This window comes from Gossypium hirsutum, chromosome A10 (genome assembly GCF_007990345.1).
Source record: "Gossypium hirsutum isolate 1008001.06 chromosome A10, Gossypium_hirsutum_v2.1, whole genome shotgun sequence".
Classification (NCBI taxonomy): domain Eukaryota; kingdom Viridiplantae; phylum Streptophyta; class Magnoliopsida; order Malvales; family Malvaceae; genus Gossypium; species Gossypium hirsutum.
Window position 1 is genome coordinate 10,454,578 of NC_053433.1, and position 8,972 is coordinate 10,463,549.

Consider the following 8,972-nt stretch of genomic DNA (forward strand, 5'->3'; position numbering starts at 1 on the left):
CATATATTATGGTTTGAGTAAATTCATATAAGAATATTAATTATTAAGAATTTTATTAAATTATATATTTTAATTAAAATATATTTAATAATAATTATGTTTAAATATGATTAAATTATTTATTATTGATATTAATCTTATTAAAATTTAAATAAAATAATTTACCAAAACAAATTTCTGCTAATTATTAAGAATTTTATTAAATTATATATTTTAATTAAAATATATTAAATAATAATTATGTTTAAATATGATTAAATTATTTATTTTTGATAATAAATAATCTTATTAAAATTTAAATAACAATAACAATAATCATTTACCAAAACAAATTTATGCTAAGGGTATTCTGGTCATTTTAGTTTTCTCCATTATGCTATTACACCTCTATTACATTCAACCAAACACAGTTTTACTATTACGCCTCTATTCCATTACATTCAACCAAACAGTTGATTTGCTATTACACCTCTATTCCATTACACCTCTAATCCAATCCAATATACCTCTAATCCAATACAGCTCTAATCCAATACAGCGAAGCAAACGTGCTCTTAGAGTTTCACACTTCCTCTGTCAGAAGTCTCAAAGAGCAAGAAAAAGCGCGCGAAAGGTGGTAAAACCCAAGCGAAGCAATGCCGGAGCTTCCAGAGGTAGAGGCAGCAAGAAGAGCGATAGAAGAGAACTGCTTGGGGAAGAAGATCAAGAGAGCGATTATAGCCAATGACTCTAAAGTCATCGAAGGAGTCTCTTCCGTGGACTTCGAGTCCGCTCTCTTAGGCAAGACCATCGTCTCTGCTCACCGAAAGGGCAAGAACCTCTGGCTCCACCTTGATTCCCCTCCTTTTCCCTCTTTCCAGTTCGGTACGCTTCCTTTAAAAGCCCTAGAAATTCGGTTTTTTTCTATTTTCTGCTCATTTTCTTTAAGATTATTATTATTATTATTATTATTATTTTGTTTTAACCAAATATTGGTTGAACGGATTTCAGGCATGGCCGGTGCTATTTATATAAAAAGGCGTTGCTGTTACAAAATATAAGAGGTGATGTTCTTTTCTGGTTCTCAGTAGGAAATATTTTTACTTCTATTATATTTTGGTTGTCTCGGAAGCAAAATGCAAGACCTGTGCTTACAAAAAAAACTGGAAGACATTTTAAATTGTTAAAAGTTTGGGAATTTCTATTATAAATAACAAAATGTAAGATTTTGACTTTTACTTGAACTGATTATTATTATTATTTAAAAAAATGTTACATTTTATCTTCTTCTTCTTTTTTCCCCCTTCCATTTTGGTTTTACTTAATTGATAATTAATCGGAAGCACCAATAGTGACAACTAAATAGCGTCTACATTGATTAAGAAGATTTCATGAGCTATTGAAGGTATTGCATCAGAGAGAGATGTTTAATTTGTTAAGTCGAAAGGGATTTTAGCTCATATTGTTATAATTGATGTTTGGTTAGGAACATTATGGTAGTAATCTTAACATCTTTAATACATATAGGTCTGCTGTAAAAGACAATGATGAATGGCCGTCCAAATATTCAAAGTTCTTTGTTGAAGTAAGAACCATTGCTCTTTCCCTTGGTAATCCAATATGTTCTGTGGATTATCTTTTCTTTAAGTTATCCTTGAATATCGTCATTCAACATTTGCAATCTTTAAAGTTTTAATAGTTTTTCTTTTTGTAGTTTGTTTTCATATGACATCTTCTTTGCATTAAACTTGGCACTTAATTTAACATAGCATATAATTGTTGAATCCCATATGTCTCTTCAAAGGTGAAGCTTCTCTATATATTTCTTAAGTGACATGTGTATTGGTTTCTAATCATTTTAATGCTCTCCTATTTCATTTTTTTTTATGATGTTCACAAGACCTGTATTAGATTCTTTCTATATTCTTATTTTGAACTTCCAATAGCTTTTCAAGACCGGATGAACTTGGACGAGTAGATATGAAGGAAAATAAAAATTCTGAAGCAGGTTTATGGTCATTTGGTGCAGTTGGTTTCCCAGTAAAAATGGTCATTAATGGGTCATTGGTTGATTTTATTATATGCTCTTTTGTATTGGGCACTCAAAGGCCATTGTCTGCAGTTAACGAAGAGAAAAAACTAAAATGTATCATTTTAAGTGATTTTCATCTTGTTTGATTGTTTGTCTAATAATCCAATTAAGCACTTAGAATTAGCAATAAGTTCTTCTGTATCTTAGTGAAATTATTAAGGCTATATTCATGGGGATTTACCCTGATCGGGATCAGTATTGTCAAGGCATGTGCCTAGGTGTGCATGCTTGCACCTGGGCCCGCAAGCACCAGACAAAAAAAGCGCCTTAGATCCATTCAGTTGAGGTTCATTTGATCAGGCACATGCCTTGTGCGCCTAGATACTTCTTTTTTGTAAGGTGATAAGTGTTAAAAAAAGCTTGCCTGTTTTCACTATTCTTTAATTCCTTTTATTTTTTCATTTTTTTCATTTGATGTACCTTTACTAGTAAGAAATGGATAGTATCAAACTCGCTATTTCTCAATATTTGAGTATTCAACAACAGACATGGACCATAAGGAGATCATGCATATTGACCTACAAAAAAATTTGCATGTTTGTAAATAAATTAGACCTGATTTTTAGAGAGACTCGTACAAAATCAATACACATATAAATATTGTTATTTACTCCATGTGCGAAAGCATTTTTTATGCCTTGGTCTTGAGGCATTTTAAGGGATTTACCTCCTTGTGCCCTTGACAAAATTGATTTGTATGCTCTTTTGCAGCTAGATGATGGTTTGGAGCTATCTTTCACTGATAAGAGGCGATTTGCTAGAGTCCGCTTGCTCAAAGATGTATTTCAATTTCTAATTTATTTAGTTTGTTGAGTTCCTACAGTTTTTCATGTTTGGTTTATATCTTGAAATGATTTGGTTGGCGCAGCCTACATCTGTGCCTCCAATATCTGAGCTTGGTCCTGATGCACTGTTTGAGCCTATGACAATTAATGAATTTACTGACTCCTTAAGCAAGAAGAAGATTGGAATTAAAGCTCTATTGCTTGATCAGGTTAAAACTCATGTGGCCATGGTTTTACTTTTTTTGTTGTCATAATGATTTTATGTCTCTAGTCTTGTATTAGCCTTCAGTTCTTTTATTGTTTCTTTTCCTACTTAACATAATATTTGTATCTAGTAGCTTTTCTTTTTGATTAAGCTGTTAAGAGATTATTTGAAATGGTAGCTTTTGTGTTTATCCTGCTCACTAGTTCTTATTTTGATTTTTTTTTCATTTGCTATTAGCGAATTGCCTAAATGTATTAGACATTATCTTTATTCTTTTGATTTTTTTCTTTCTTTTTCCTTCCAGTTACTTGTCCCGTTTCCTCCCTCAGTAATTCCTTGTAAGAATGAAATCAGGTTGCTGCATGCAATATGAAATTATATGCGTGCAACTTTCTCAGTTTCATTTTCGGTTCATGACTCAAGCTAGAATACTGTTTCCATTACTTGATTTTGGTGATTCTCAAAGCTTGTTCTTGGAGATCAGCATATTGTAAGGGCAGGACTAGGACATAGAGCAATTTGCTTCAACATAATTAATGACATTAGACTCTGTTTAGGTGGATGCAGTGTACTTAAGTTGCTTTTCTGCAGTACATCTCTGATTCATATCCTTTATTGAATGACTGAAGCCTTTTTTGTTCCATGTAGCTAGCAAATATATTTAAAGTTACTTGATTTTTCTATTGTTTCCTCTTATCAGTTGCTTTTTCTTGTGCTCCTGTATTGATATGTTATTAACCTAGCATGAATGAGACTTCCATCCAGTTGAATCATCCTCACTGTAGCATTGAAGTATTCTGTAGTCCTGGTGTTTTCTATTGGGAAAATGTAGAAAGGCAAAGTTCATCCTAGATATTTTATTGATGGCTGAGCTACCCCGAAAGGGTGCAAGTTTCCCTTTCCCTTAATCCACCACCTTGATGACTGAGCTTTACCAACTCAGTTGGCAGGCACATTCTATTTCAATTATGATTGCATTTTAAGGTCGTGAAACAACTGTCGTAAACCTCTCTGCCCTTCATAGTTTTTTTATTTTTTTTGTTTGCACCCCCTCCCCTGGGAAATTAAATTTGTAAGATGCCCCCTATACATGGATTCAGGTGCAGAATGTGAATCTTCTATGGCGATGGCAGTTCTGACTTGACAATGAAGAAAGTGAATAGCAGAGACAATGGATGATTGCTGGGTTATATGAACATCAAGTTAAAACAACCCAATCCATATATTGACCAAAACGTGAAGTATAAGAGGAATTGAGGAAGTTATTGGTCTGGAAAGATACAGAGAGGATGAAGAAGAAAAAAATGCAAAACAAGAACGTGAAATTGTTTTAGAGATAAGAAGGAAGATAGAGGGTTGAAACTTCAAACCAGCTTTAGTATGAACCAATTTTTTCTTACAGAGCAGCCTGCTTTTGCCTTCTCCCATTCATTAAGAATGAGATCATGGTTCTCTTTGATGAAGAAAAAAGAGAGAAGGAAAACGAGAATGATGGAAGATTCTAGACAAGTCTACCTGATAGGCTTATGCCTTTTGGTTCTTTAGCTAGCTTTTCTTTTAGAAAAGTAAAGGAAAAAAATTCCAGTTATTCTAGATACAGTATCTACTTTGATGTGCTACTGTTGTTTCTAATTCTCTATTTCTCTGATTAAAAGTAAACGGTTTTAATTGCCTTTGTTAACTTTTGCAGAGTTACATCTCAGGAATTGGCAATTGGATTGCAGATGAAGTGCTATACCAAGTGAGTGCACCTTTTTAAACATTGACCCATGATATAGGATCTTATATAATCCAGATACAGCACATTTCTAATGCATAGTTTTGATATTATAATCCAAATAAAAAATTTTCAATGTTTGTGAGGTTGAGGTTACCATATATATATATTGCTTTGTCCTTGACATAGTTTGAGAGAATGCAAGTAATGATCTTAAAGTTGCATTTCAAGATAGCTCGTTCAATCTCTTATTTAGTTTGAAAAGTTTTAGAGAAATAGAAAATATTGAATTTAGATTCTGATTACAGAAGACTGACCTCATACAATGTCATGTTTATCACTGGTTTAATACTACGAGACATTTTCTTTTGAATACACAACATTGTCTTGATGCATCTTGATGACTGATCATAAGTTTTAGAATGTCGGGAATTCAAAAATAGATATCAAGCATTCTATATGTTTCACTCTTTTTCTTCTCAGTCTCCACAATTTTATCAAAATATGTACGAAGTATATTTAAGAGAATGATTGCTCATGTATTTGTGCAACGAACCAGAGAGCAATACAAATAATACAATTAATGGGACCAACTATATTGGAGTTTTAATTTTTGGGGTGGAAGAGGTTTTTTTTTTTTTTTTGTTGAGTGTGTGTGTTAGTTTTGTTATTATTATTATTATTATTATTTTTGGGGGGGGGGTGGATTGAATGGTATTCTCCTTTGACAAACAGCAACTTTACTCATTTGAAGGGCTTTTAATAGAGAGGTTGACAAGATGAGTTGAGTGTGGCTGTTTGGTAAGGTGGTCACTAGCCTCCCAAAATCAAGCCCCTCCAGAGTGAAGTTTGGTTTTACTAATATGTGATGAGAAATATATAATATATTTCTTAAATGGGCAGCTATTTGGACTCAAAGTATTTACATAGCTGTTACAAGTTTATCATAGAATTTTCTACGTGGCAGGCAAGAATTCATCCACTGCAGATTTGTTCCAGCCTGTCCAAAGAAAACTGTGCAACTTTACACAATTTTATCAAGGAGGTAAGTGTTGACCCATCTTGTAGTTGGTAATATTTTATGTTATGATTGTGCGTTCTTCATGGAAAATATAGAGGAAAATATTTGTAGGTCATTCAGTATGCTGTTGAAGTTGATGCTGACTGCAAACGTTTTCCTTGTGATTGGTTGTTTCTTTTTCGGTGGGGCAAAAAGTCTGGAAAAATTAAGGGTAAGATACCTCTCATGAAACTGATAATCATGTTGAAAAAATTGTTTTTACAGGTTATTGAAAAAGCAGTTGAAGTTGGGGCAGATAGTAGTCAGTTCCCAAGTAATTGGATATTTCATTCTCGCGAAAAGAAGCCTGGCAAGGCTTTTGTTGACGGTCTGGCTCCTGAACCTATATGCGTCTTCTAGCATCATCTCCCATCTCCTTTCATTGTGATAAATTGATACTTCCCTTCTAAATGCATGTGTCAGCTCTTATGTGTGCACAACATGCATGTAAAACTGCTCATTGTGTTGTATTTCTTTATTGTATGTTGATTATGTTGGAAGATATGGTGCTTCCTAGTTTTATTTTCATCCATTAAACAATGTGGCTGTTTACTGATTGATATCAAGTTATGAATATTGCCATTCATGTTTATTAGCCCTTTTTTTCCCTAGAAAATAATGAGCTTCTTTTTAATAACACGGAAGAAAATTGATTTTATCAATGCTGGTGGCAGGGTAGGTCATTCTAAAATATAATTTATGTTGGTCCATCAAGTGCCTTGTTTAACTGTTCACTTTCTGGTACAGACATCCGCATATGTACCGGAGTTGCAGAAATTGAGTGGAACAGTAGCTACAAAAGCAGCAGGTAAACCTAGAAAGCAGGCTTCAAAGAAAAAAGGAGGTGATGAGGCTGAGGATAATGATGATGATGAAGATGGCGTTGGTGATGAACCTACGAATGAGGAAGAGGAAAGCACTAAAATAACCAAACCTAAGAAGGGGGCAAACCCTAGAGGTCGTGGTAGAAAGCCCCCTATGAAAAGAAAAGCCAAAGAGAGTGATGATGATGATGATGATGATGATAGTGGTGGTAACAATGATGGCAGCAGTGAAGAGGATGATGAAGATCTGACAGAGAAAGGTAGGAAGGTTAAAACTAATACTAGTAACAAACAAGCGAAGACTGTGAAGACATCGAAGCGACCAGTGAGTAGTCAAGATGGTAAGAAGCCTAAGAGAGCAAAGTAGCTAGCTGATGAATCATTTAACGTCTCCAGATACGTCTGCCCAAGTTTTGTAAGAATGGAAGGGCGGTGTCATGTTCTTGTAACTGGGATTGCTTGTTCAACCTTGTTATTAGATCACACTTGGCTTAAATTCTGAATCGGCGGCTACCTTGTACTGCAGCTGTTTGTTGCAGGGTATTTTGAAAATTTTCAGTGTGTTTTAAGTTATTTGAAGTTTGAAGCTCTAAACAACCTATGCATAGACTGATAGCTGCAAGTACGGATCACTTATTTTGATTCCTTGGCTTTGAAGTGAGCAGTATTTAAGATGTTGGGTATGGAAGTTTGGAATGCAAGCAAATGAAATCATAAACCTCCAAGAATAGGAAGAGATGTGTTGAGGTTGATTGCTGTGGTTGCAAAGTTGTAATTAATTTTTGGCGTTGGTCCAACGCAAAAAGTGAAGTGGATGCATGGACTTCTTTAATCCTTTCCAGCATCCACACATACGCTAGGACTTGGGTGCAACTCTGTTTTAAAGTTGAATTAAAGCTAAGCTTGTCCTCAAGTCATTAAATTTTATTTTCTCAGTTTTAGGATAAATAGTGATGTTGGAGGTAAAATATATGGTTTTTCAGGATGGAAATGGAGGAAATGGTGTAACTTGGATTCGGAAAAACAAATAAATAAACTTGGCAATGCGTGGACTTTTTTGTCCTTTGACCCTCAGAGCCGTTGACCAATATGCATACTACTCCAAACCCCCAAGTCTAGTTATCAAAGAGTAAGATCCCATTTTAGCATTTTCTCTTGTATATATAATTGTGAATGACTGGCCAAAGTGGTAAATATTAAGCCTATTACTATAATATAAATGTAAATTATTATTATTAATAATGAATTATTTGATAAAAAAAATAAAACCCAAGGTGTTAATTATGGATGGTATTTTATAAAACTAACCCAAAAAAGTTAATTAAATAATTACGTAAATGACTTAATTTTTTGATAAAATACGTAAATAGCCTAAAATCTACAATAAAAGTTGATAGAGTTAAAGTGTTTGGCGTCACCAACTTGCCACGTTAGCAATTGGGATAAAAAAATCAATTTTTTTGGTGGAGCCATGTAGAATGGCACTACCTGTATAAATATTAAATAAATACTGCGATTTTTGAAAAAATGGGGACGGCTTTAAACAAATTTTCTTTTTTCTGGTGGAGCCAAATAATTTGGCCCCACCAGATTCCAACGCCTTTTCTACCTTTTTTCCTTTTTCTATTTTTTTTAAATTTGCCTTTAAAATTATTTATTATTTGTTTTATAATGTTTTAAATGTTTTAAATGTTTTATAATATTTTTTATTCAAACGTTTTTTAAAATTATATTTAAAATTTTTAAAAAATAATATTTTATTTGGTGGAGTCATTTAGAATGGCTCCACCACTTTATTACAAGTGTAATTTTTTTTAAAATATATTTTTCAATATAAAAATTTAAAATTTGATATTTTACATTCTTTATGGCTTCACCACTTGGTTCTCTAACATATATAGAATGGTGAAATTGTTGTGTTTAGTAGGAGAGTTCAAAAATTCTGTTGAAGATGAATAACGAGGCGTTTTTGGTGTACGTTCTTTTTTATGATGAAATTGTAAAAGGTGATATTGGTTGTGTATTTCAAGGTCAGCAAAGAGTAGGGTTGCGATTCAAAAAAACTGTGAAGCTGATAGAAATGAAAAGGAAGATTAATTGGAAAATAGTTATTCGTTGTGGAAGGGTGACGTCCAGATTATTTTACAAGTTTCCAATCTCTACAGATCTATTGAAATTTTGTGAGATGCAACTGTTAGATGATGACTTGGGCACTATGATGGAAATTTGGAGGTCGATTGGGAGTGAGAACCCTCAACCAGTTGAGTTATTTGCTGAGTTAGCAGACTTAGAGCCTGTTGAGAATGTTTG

General features: G+C 33.4%; 1 pseudogene; it reads left to right on the forward strand.

Moving 5' to 3' along the window:
• Nucleotides 1–479: 479 nt before the first annotated feature.
• On the forward strand, nucleotides 480–7,736 carry LOC107897338 (formamidopyrimidine-DNA glycosylase-like; annotated as a pseudogene).
• The last annotated feature ends 1,236 nt before the right edge of the window (nucleotides 7,737–8,972 follow it).